Here is a 12,028-nt window from a genome sequence, read left to right as displayed (position 1 = left end):
AAATAAATAGAAGATTACACTGTGCATGAAGGTGTTTTTTTTTTTTTTTTTTCACATGATATCCTCTCACTGTGTCTTGTCCATAATACATGGCCATGTCCTCAGTGGCCAGGGAGCAGAGCTACAGGAAGAACTGGTTCTTGCCTGTGTCAGCAGGGATGAAGGTGCAGCCTTGGAAGTCTGGATTTTAGCCTGAGCTCCCTATCAAGCACTCCATCCACTGTGGAGCTTTCCCAGGAGTCAGCCAGATGCAGTTTGTGACCAAGGTACTTATGGAATCCATGTAGGAGTGCAGGTGAGGGACAGTGTTTGTGTGGGATATACCATGCTAGGTCTTAGTGTGAGAGCACTCATAACCCCTACTTTTACTTTTTCTTTTTTTCTTTTTTGTGTGTTCATGCATGCACATACTTTTCTTCTAAAACATACAAATATTAGTTTTAATAACTCTATTTTATGGCCTATCAATGACACCTCAGATGCTTAACAGGACTCTGACTTTAAGCAACGAGCTAATTTTGGCCAAATCCCCCAAAATATTCCTCCTCCTCTCTCTTATTTTGTAATAAAAACTATAAAATGGGAGCAAAAACTTTTAGCTCAAGGTGACCAAACTGTCTAGTGCCCATATACTGTGTGTCAATTAGCCAGTTGTGTAAAAGGCCTTGTAAAATTCCAAAGCAATGATAATGCTGCAAAAACAAATTGTGTCCATGTAATCATTGACCTTGTGAACTCACAAAGGGCTATATACGGAAAGAAAACAAAGGAATTGAAACTCTCCAGCAGTGGTGCTCCAATGCCCTCAGCTGGCTGACTGCTTCAGCTTTTGAAATAAATCTCACCTGTTTCTCGACTCTCAGTTTCTCGTGGATAACTTTCTTTAGCATGACCAAACACTGACTCCCAAAGTGTCCGATCAGACAAGATGTCTAAGGGCAAAGAAGTCATGGTGAGTCTTTATTCCACACCCAGGCACCTGTAAAGTAGAAATACCAGGGACCTCACTGAAGGAAGGTGCTATCAGATATAAAAGAATCCACAGCAACTGCATGGATGCCTGCAGAATGAAGACCCCACTCTGCCCCAGCCTGTGAGTGGATTTCTCCTGCCAGCACCCAGTGTGATTTGTATGTGAGCCATGGATGTAGAAGAGGACAGCCAGAGTGACAGCTGGCTCTATGCACTGGGCCATCCTGAGTCTGGCTGTGTGGCTCTGAGATACAGTCCTGGCCTAGTGTTTTCTGTTCCTCTGACTATGTGGGTTGCTGCTGCAGTTTATGGTCAAGTAAACAAAATGTTGAAAATTTTCCTTTACTATCAGGCCATCATACTCTAACTGTAATTTTAAGTTTTGGAGAGTCTCTTCATGGAAAGATTCTTGGGCATTCTTCTGCTCCACTTTGACCCAGAAATCTGGAGACACTGGTTGATAGTCAATCTTAGTCAGCCATAGGTCTTTGGAAGATTCCTCCTCATTTGCTGTCCAGTGTCTTCACCTTCTAAATAAATAATTTGCTGTTCTGGATATGTGAATAGGTCCTAACTCAAGTGCCTAACTCCGGCAGATGCTGTGCCATTGAGCTATATTCCTTATCTTCTGCTCCTTTGTTTGAGACAGTTCACTTCCTCTCATGTATATATCCTGTAAACTGTATTGTCTCCTTGGAATCATATTAGAGTGATGAGTGGTTGTTCTGTAGTTAGAATAATTTTGTAGCTAGAATAGTTTTCTGAAGTAGGATAATTTTGTGGAAAAGTCCATCCCTGAGTGTCTTCTGTCTAGACCAGGATCTATGACCATTTCTCAGTGACCAGTGCTCCCTTTCTCCTCTAAGATCCTTCTGTGATCATTTTTTAGTTTTCCCCCTTGAGATCCCAGGAGCCTTTTGAGGAGCATATTGTGACCTCATGGTAGATGTCTCCTGTGCTCCAGTCATCTACCATCTACCCTTACCTGTACCTGCACTCTGTACCTCCAGCTCCTTGTGCAGCAGGACGCAGGGCTCTGCTGTGACTCTGGATGTCCTGACTTGTAGGAGAGCAGGGAGGGTTAAGTTGCTGAGTGCAGTCCTCTATGGATGCACTGGAATGCTCACAATAACAGCCTCTAAAGAAAAAGTTGTGATTGCACAGGGAGCTGAATCTCACACAAAGCATTCTCGTGTAACAAAACTGTCAATCATAGAGACCAGACAGTTCTGGTCATAAGCAGCACAATTTACTGCCTTTGTTCAAACTAGTCTCACTGGTGTTACACAACCTGAATCTGTTGAACAATTTGGGCCTTCAAGGATACATAGTCTTTACTCCTGAGAGAGTTCTGACCTTCTAGGATTCCCCAAAACCAATAATTTTTATCTATTTAAGAATTTAGGGTACATTGTTTTTAAGAGATTGTGGATTAGACCAAGGCCCAAGTATTCTACCTCTAGGTTTATTTGTTGATCATTCAATCTTTCTTGGGCTTATGAAAAATTTATGTTGCTTATTTTATCCATAATTTTGTAGACCTGAGTATGTGGGTAATGATTTTGTATGACTTATAGTTTCAAGTGGAAGCAAGGTCCAAATTCTGTGGCCAAAATGCAACTCTTACATGAGTCAGGGTTCTAAGATTAGTAACTGAAAATGACATTTTCACAATCAGGATGGAACACTAAACAAAAGAGAAGAAGGAAATGGAAGGAAACTAGATATTTCAGGGATTTTCTGGTGGGGCGAATACAAATGTTACAACAGAGGAGATCTATCTATGTGTCAGGTGGTGATGTGTTCTAGAGATGTCATCATTTTGTCTTTGAAACAACGAATGCACCTGTGACATCACATTAACAAGAGGAAATCTCTGTCTTAAACCACAAGACACTTCAGTCACGATGCTGGTCCAGCTGAGGTGCAGAGCAGGGGAAGCAGGTGGAGGTGCATCTGAATACACAGGAGAAGTGTAAATGTGAGGTCCATGGTCACATCTGAGGGACAGTGGCCTGTGTGTGAGAACCTCACCTCAGCTGTGCCTTCAGGAAACAGGCATCTGTGCAGGTTGGCTGTGCGAATGATTTTCTTATCTCCACATTGTATGTTCATTTTTCAAAGAGGACAATGACCAAACAAAAATATATAAAAAGACCATAACTAAAATAATTATAGTAAGTATACAGGCATATTGCATTATGTTGGGGTCACTAAGGTATATGTGACTGACAATTATAGAGTTAACTGAGATAAAAGAAAGAAGTGTAAAGGGATAAATATGAGAATATATGTAGGAAAGAAATAGGAAATTTTATGAAAATTGAGTGTTTGACTTTACATAGTCTCATTACTTAATACTTTGAAATCAGAAAAGGAAAATGAGAAATGGAGAGAGACAGAGAGATAGAGAAAGACAGAGACAGAGAGACAAAGAGAGAGACAGACAGAGAGAGACAGAAAGAGAGACAGAAAGACACAGAGAGAGACAGAACCAAAAAGAGACAGAGACAGAGATACAGAGAGATATCACCCTGAAATTGGCTGTATTTTATGACTCAGTAATTTCTAAGATCCAAAATAAAGATGCAGGCCCAAGTTCATCTCACCACCCTTTGACAAAATGAGCACAAAAAATCTTGTGGACTCTGTCCTAAGTCCAGTCAGACTGCCCCTCTTACTATCACAAGGTGCTAGGGCTGATTCTGGGGACCAGATCTCCTGAGGTTGCACAGAAGAGGAGAGGGCTATGTGTTCTCAGGCTGGGTTTACAGAGATGGGCAGGATTTAATTTCCTTATGTAGTGCATTTATTTCTACATGAGACAACTCATCATCGGGAAAAAAATTAGATGCATTTTTAGACGATGATGATGATTTAACACTTAAATGAAACCTAATTCTAACAAATTCATAAGTTTTTGAATTGGATACAAGTGTTGCTTTTGCATCAAGTGAAATTTGTACAAAGGAGATGAAGAAAGTCAAAATATAAATATACACTTATGCCATTAGATTTAAAAGAAAATGTTTACTTGAACTTGCACACATCAGATGCCATCTGAAGTCTTTGAATTTCAGGGTGTCCGCAGCTCACAGGAGTTTAAAGCAGAGAGGAAACCCCAGAGGACACAAGGAAGCCCTCACTTGCCAGCTTCTTTCCCTGCACCTGCTCCTGGGCTCTGTTTCTCCGTGGGACACAGAACCCCTTGCAGGTTCCCATTGCCTCAGCAGGGAGGTTTGTGTCTAGGCTGGAACTGATGTCCTGTCACTGTGAGTCCTGTCCTTGGGTCTCAGGCTGCTCATCCACAGATACAGAGTGTTATTGCTGTTGTCCCTGTTGGTGAATCTGTTCTTCACAAAGTCGGTGTAATATATTTTACTACTGTCAGAATTTATGTGAAAGATCCACTCCAGCCACTTTCCTGCAGACTGGTGGACCCAGATCACCCAGTAGTCACTGAATGTGAATTCAGAAGTGACACAGGAGATTTTCAGCGATGTGTAAGCTGCACCACATGTCCACCCACCTCCATCATCTGGACATTAGCCTAAACACCTGAAAACACAGGGACATCCTGCTCAGGAAGCTGTCACACATGTTCACTGTTTATACCCGACAGATCCACTTCCCCATTCCATATCCTTTGTTCTCAATAATTTACCTCTTAGAAGTACAAAGAGGAAGACACAACTCGGCCCCAAATCCATAGTGATCATCTGTGCTGATTCCTGATTCCCAAGTGGGAACAGCTGGGCATCAGGCTGTGCTTCTCTGCAGAGCTGCAGGATGAGGACTGGGCTGCATTTTATGAGCACAGGGAGGTCCTATTAACATAGCCTCCTGCTAAATAGACAGCACTGTGGTCAGACCCTCGGAGCAGGCAGTGTCCTCAGCAGATATGACTGTTCTGGAAAAGTTTGGTAACAAAGACACATTCAAGAGAATATGACAACTCATAGGGATGGGTGTATAGCTTGAGTTCACTCTGCCTGCCTGCGTGGTGTCCAGTGCTAGACCTGAGATCAAACTCAGATATCAAAAAAAAAAAAATGTGGTAACTTAAGAAATCAGGTTCTATTGTATTTTCACCTCTTGATTGGCTTTGATTTTTATTCCTATGCATGGATCATGGATTTTATGTTAATGTTGTCTGCAATGTAAACATGTGAAATGCTGAGTGCCATAACAGCTGTGTTCTCGGCATAGGATCTGATGCAGTGTGAATGTCACTCCCACTGTCTAGGCCTTTGCTCTCCTGATCCCTGAGCAGACTGATTCCCCATCCAGCTCCTGGAATCTACTATCCCTTTTATATTTCACCACTATCAAGAATAAACTGAATAGAGAACTCAAAATATAAGACCCCCTCAAAATAATCAATGGGAAATTGAAATGAAGAGATGCTTTTCTCAGACATAAGTAGAAAAGGTCAACAAATACATGAAATGTTTTCAACATTAGCAATCAAGGGAAGCAATCCAAAACTTTCAACATGTTACCTGAATATTTATTCTACAATATATCCTGGTGAGCGCTTCTTAACTTTCTGCATTTACCACATTCTGGTTTGTAACCAGACTTGTTCTACATTTTGTGCTACACATGCCTGTTCCTTTTCTTCCCAATATTCTAATCCATTATTTTCACCTGAAAAGCTTTCCACAGTTCTTTTATCATCCATTTTATCTAACATTCTTTATAAATTTCTTATCACTATATGTTTGTGATATGTAATGGACACATGTCACATCTTTTCTCTATCATTCTCTCTGCCCCAGAGTTCTTCACCTTTCTGCAAAGCGTAGTTTTCAGTTCCTTTACAAGTTTATTTTGTTCTTTAAATTGTTTCTAATGTGTATCTCTTATTTTAGACAGATCATGTGAGGTTGTCTGAATTAGTTTGCTCTTATTTTCTTCAGATCCACCCTTTTTCCTAAAAATAACTCAAATTTGTCTCTATTTTGTATATATACCAGATTTTCTGTCTTTATTTATTCTTCATGAGTATAAATAGCTCACTTCCAAATTTTATCTATTATGAACTGTGGTATTATAAATATGAATCACTGTAATATGATGAATTTAATACTACAGTAGCAAACACATAGAGTATTCTGTTCATACACTTTCATGTATGAACATAATAGTTGTTAATACAATTAAATGATTATATATCAATTTGTTTAATGTCTTAAAATTTGCTGTTAATTTTTAATATGCTCCAGAGACAAGTAGTTTCCTGCAATTTTGTGTGCGACATTACACGTGAAAATGTTTCATGCACATAAGTGTCACCACACAGCTGTTAAATGATCTACTTTGTTAAAGAACATTTTTGAAGCCATGATGAGTCTGGGAGGAGAATAAGCCAAATTCACTCTTCTTTTGACCGAGTGCAAACCATGCTGGGCCTGGGAGGAATAAAAAGAAGAATAAGAATCCAATTCCCCTTGCTGGGAGCCAACTAGTTGATCTGACTAACAATCCCACCCTAAACATGAGTTAGGAATGCTTGGGAAACCTCCTAGATTTGATTCCTGAGGGGAAGTTGCCCAAAGAGAAGGGGATTGAATGGTATCAGAAAAAGTGGCAAGAGAAAGGGAAACTGTTTTTGAGAAAACAAAAATGGATAACCTGCCATATAATTCACACTGTAGGATTTGGCAAAATATTTTGTAAATTCAACTCATTGCTTAAGTCTTGGAAATATGGACCCCAGAACTGCAATGGTTTTATTAATAGAAGGAAAACTTCCCTGTGCCTTATCTTCATATAGGGATGAAGCATATGTGGTGAGAGCAAGCCAGGGCAGTGTTTCCACTGTCCTGTCCCAAACTTGTACTGAAGACGTCTGTCTTAGTTACTTTTTACTCATCACTGAGACAAAATGCCTGATGCCCAATTTTGGGAAAGGAAAGATTTATTTCTTACAGTTTTTGGAGGTTTCAGTCCATACTCAGTTGGTGCCAAGGCAGGGTAGCATGATGGGGCACAGTTCACAGTGGCTGCAAACAACAAGGCAGAAACCCACAAAACAGAGAGGCACACCCAAGGCCAGCCTGAACTGCATAGCAATACCTTGTCTCAGAAAGACTAAAAATGAATAAATAAAACACATATTAATAGATTAAAAAAGTAACTGTATAACTATATTTATGGAATTAAATATGAAAGAATCATTATTTGTAACTTGTTTACTTCATCAGCCACTCAGAGCTTATGCTCTGCAAGGTCCCTCAGAACATGTGGCATAGGACAGAGAGGGACCAGGGAGGCTGACAGGAAGCCGTCACTCAGCTTTCTTCTCTGCATCTGCTCTTGGGAACTTTCCTGTGCTCTGTGGATCCTCCTCACATTCTGCTGATCATGATGCCCCTGAAGGAAGGTTTGTGTCTGGCTTGAAATGCTGTATGTCCAGTAACAGATGACAGAAGGATTAAATCTGGACTATATCTCTTACTGTGTACTAAGCTAAAATCAAATTTGTTCAATTAAATATTGATAGAGAAATACTGAACCTGTTGGAAGAGAAAAGAGGTAAAGTCATAGCAGTAAGAGAGGTTTCCTAAACAGAACCATAGTTGCAAAGAATGCAAGAATCAACAAATGAGAGACAATCAGATCACAAAGTATATGGTAATGAAGAAATCAGTTGGCAGTGTGAAGAGAAGATCTACGGAATGAAAAAAAAAAAACTTCAGCTACTCCTCACAGAGAGGAATTATATTATAAATGTGTGAAATAAAAATATTAGACTAGTTGAAAAACAGATAATAGGCATGCAATATACACAGACAATTTTTAGAAGAAAGAACAAGGGCTAGGTGTTTAAGTACCTGCCTGGCAAGTGCAAGGTTATGAGTTCAAACTCTGGTAAAAAAAAAAAAAAAAAAAAAAAAAAAACAGACAGAGAAGAAAAGAAAAGTGGTCACCAAGCATATTAAAAACCTTTTACCACTCTTTTCCTTTAGATAAATGCAAATTAAAATAAAGTTAATATTCTATCTAATACCAGAAAGAATGGCAACCATCAAGAAATATAGTAACTTCTAGCATAGCAGCAGTCAAACAGGGACATTCTCCCATAGTTTGACTAAAAGTAAACAAGTATATGCACAAGAAACACAGTATGAAGATTCTTCAAAGAGCTGAGTTCAAACTTCCACATGACCCATCTATCACACTTCCAGTATCTTTCCCAAAGAGCTAGGCATATCACACTGCAGTGATGTGTGCACACCAATGTCCACAGCAGCAGTGTCCCTAAGAGCTATGTCCTTCAAACACCCTCTATGACTAGTAATAGATGAAGGATGTGTTGTGCACACTTAATGGAATGCTACTCACTTACAAAGAAGGGCAAGATTAAGATATTTGTAGGAAAATGTGCACACCTTGAAAATACAAGATTGAGAGAAATAAATCAGGCACAGAAGCTTAAATACCACAGAGGGCTTCTTATTTGAGTACGGAAAAGTGAAAACAAAGACAATGGAAAAGGAAGGCTAGAAGGAGACAAATGAGCATATGTCTTGCAAGTGGGGAGGGAGTTCAATACAACCTACATCAGAAAAGGAGAAGGGAAGGAAATGATGTGGAACCCAGATATAAATTCTCTTCAATCTAATGAACTAAATGAGCATCAGCATTGCAAATCACACATGTGAGATAAGATCAGTATTATCAACATTAATATAACTGGGGAAAGGAGATTGAGGAGAGAGGAAAGAGAGGCAGAAGAGAAGAGCAAAGGGGTTTAGAAGAGAATGAAGCTGTGGTACACACTGATACACACTCTCCAAAATGAGTGTAAACTGCCTTGCACTGCAAACATGTACTAAACAAGAAATAAAATTAAACATTTAGAAGCCAACAGTGCAGTGTCTCTGGCAAAGTCAAGGAAGGAAGGGAAAACCACAGACTCCAACAGAACAGCAGCCCCAGAAACCTGCACCTGGTCCTGAGCCCCACAGGAGCTCAGTATGTCTCGAGCACTACCTGCTGTCCTGAGCATCCCTGCAAGGAAGTTTATATCTGGACTCACACTGATGTTCCCTCTCTGTGTCTCTACCACAGTAATAAATGGCTGTGTCTGATCAATGTGAGTGAGACTTGGCTCTTGGAAGTGTCCCTACTGATAGTTACTCATGATTGAAGGGCTGAGTTATAACTTGTGATTCTATAATTGAACATTGCAACAATCCACTCCAGTCCCTTTTCTGGAGCCTGACAGTTCCAGTGAACATGACAACTGGTTAAAGAGAATCCAGAGGCCATGCAGGTGAGGGTCAGGGTTTCTTAAGGCTTCACCAGGCCAGGTCATGACTTCTGCAGCTGCACCTGGAATAGGACACCTGAGGACAAGAAGCATCACCATCAGTCAAGCCCACCTGGCTTGCTGTGCCCAGTCACTCTCCCGAACCTGAGAGACACTTACAGCAGAAAGCCGCCACCAGGTAGAGGAGCAGAGGCATGAACTCCATGACCAGTGAAGGCTCCTGTGGGAGGACACTTCAGCTGCTCAGCCAGAACTGGCTTTTCAACCTGAGTCTGGGGCCATTTTGCATGTGGGAGGCCCTGTGAGTATAAGGGTGGCACCCAGGGCAGAGTGCTTTAGTACTTCCCAAGGAGATGGATTTCCCCAGTGTGGGTAGAGCTGACTCCTGACACTGAGATACTTTTCTACATCTTCTGTAGTCTTCACACTTCCACACAAAGTGAAATTGAACACAGGGAAGGATTTGTTGATTGTGAGCACTGTTTATGTGGGAATCCTTAAAATTAGAATATTTCTGTCCTGGACAGTTTCTGGCCAGCTGACTGCATTTACTAATGGTGGCCTTTCCATGGGAGAGATTGAGGAGGGGCAGAGAACTGTGTATATGTGGTGCTCTTATTTAGGATGGAGAAAAATATTTCAAAAAATAACTAAACTTTATTTCTCCTTGTTGCAAACCTGTGCTCTTCTCCATGACTGTCTTTTGAAAAATTACTGTTTTATTCTTGCATGTGATCTCCATGGACAATGTCAGGGCCTTATGTCTAAGATCATCAAGGTATCTTGATTTCAGGAAGACTAAGGGTTAAGGTGCTGTGGATGGGAAACCATAGACTGTGTTCAAGGACAAGTTCTAAAATCTTAACCAGCACCATGACCTTAAGCACAGGGCATAGTAAAGGGACTAGCCTGCATGCCTTAAGGGACCTTCTGCACTCTAAGTGTTTTAGTTCTTTTCTGTACTGTGCAGTAATAGTCCAATTTACACTTGTAGTCTAAATCAGTCAACCCTGCCATGCTACCACATCCCTTTTAGGTTGTTTCCTCAGAGGCATGAGGAGCCAGGGTAAGTCCTCAGCTTTCGGTTTTATGAAATCGTCATTGTGGTGCATGGTGCAATCCTCCCCATTCCTTCAGAATGAGGACAGCTAGGCCAGCAGAGCACATGATTGTAGGAAAGGGAAGCATAAATGTTGCTTGTAGTTCACCAGGGATAATGGTGACTGGTGTCTTTCCCAGTTCCATTGTTACAGGAAAGCTGATATCAAAATGAATGGAAGACTCTGCACTGAGGAATGAAGATGGCCACTGCTTACTGTGCTGCCAGGCTGGGAGGAATCTCAGATCCTAATCATCAGCACTGAGGCCGTTTCATATCAATTTAACTATAGTTTGTAAGCAGGAAATACAAGCATTGCATGATCCTTACAGAGATTGAATCAAGTCACATAGTTTCAGATAAGCTAACTCCGCACACATTTGCTTAAAAGGAATTGCTTATCATAACAAAGGAACGCATGACAGGAGGGTTCAACTGCAGCAAGAAGAGTGAAAAAGTATCTTTGACTGAGTTACTTACTCCAATCAAAGCCCTTGAAGCCAGTTAGGAGCAATGCATTTTCCTTATTAACAGAAAAATCAGTTGGAACACTCAAATTGGTCCTACACAGTATCAGAAGAAAAGCAGCTTGACCCAGACATCAAGGCTGCCTGAATTCAGCAGGGTGTTTATCTGGTAGGGAGCAAGAGTTAGGCAGAGGCTACTGCTTGATTTTACCATTCTGTAACACATGTGTAAGTTAGAATTTTGTTTCAGTTTTGTGTTTTTTTGAGACAGGGTCTTGCTATGCATTCGGCCTCATGTGGAGCTTATTTTGTAGCCCAGGTGTGTCTTCAACTTGCAACAATCCTCCTGCCTCAGCCTTCCCAGCACTGGGATAAAGGCTTGAGCCACTTCACTTGGTTTTATCTAATTATTTTATAACTTTGCTTTTGCTGATAATTTAGTTGTGCCCCAACACAATCTCTTGATTCTTGGACCCATGAACTGTGGTTATGGGATACAAATTATGATAAAGTGCACCTTGGTTTAAAGCACATAGGGCCTTCCCAAGAAGTTTGAACCAGCGCTACAATGTGTTTCTCTGTTTTTCTTGGTGCTGTAACTGCATCTTCAAAAAACCACTGCGGTGGCTCTTTTCTTTGGGCACCCACACTCTACTTTTGAGTGCATCTTATATCTACTCTATTAATTTCTTCTCAAGTCCCTTTAAAAATAGGGCCAGGGATTTAACTCAGCAGCATAAGTGCCTTCCATGCAAGCATGTGTTGATGAATTCCATGCCCACTGCAAAAATAATAATAATAATCATAATCATAATCATAATCATAATAATGTGTTGTAATTCTTCCCGATATCTCACTATACTCTAGAGTATCGATTTCCATAATAATAATAATGTGATATTAAAGCAAATTTCGATTCTCAAAAGGTAGTTTGCGTTTTACTGGAAATTTAAGAAAAATAATATGAAAGAGACTAAGAAAAATATATAAACTGTATTTGTACTGTGAATAATTCATTCATCATCTGAAGCCTGTGTAGTTCGGTGATCTTCCAGTTATGTGATGATAACACACAAAGGAAACCCCATAGGCCAACAGGAATCATCAATTCTCTAACTCCTGTTCTGCACCTGCTCCTGGTGCCTGGCCCTTACTCCATGGACCCCCATTGTCCCTGCTGGTCCCTTGCCATTGTATTTAATATAAGGG

Source organism: Cavia porcellus, unplaced genomic scaffold (genome assembly GCF_034190915.1).
Source record: "Cavia porcellus strain 051 isolate PalLab524CR breed Dunkin Hartley unplaced genomic scaffold, mCavPor4.1 scaffold_8, whole genome shotgun sequence".
In the NCBI taxonomy this organism is placed as follows: domain Eukaryota; kingdom Metazoa; phylum Chordata; class Mammalia; order Rodentia; family Caviidae; genus Cavia; species Cavia porcellus.
The sequence above is the reverse complement of the archived record's forward strand: the minus strand, read 5'-3'. Positions refer to the sequence as shown.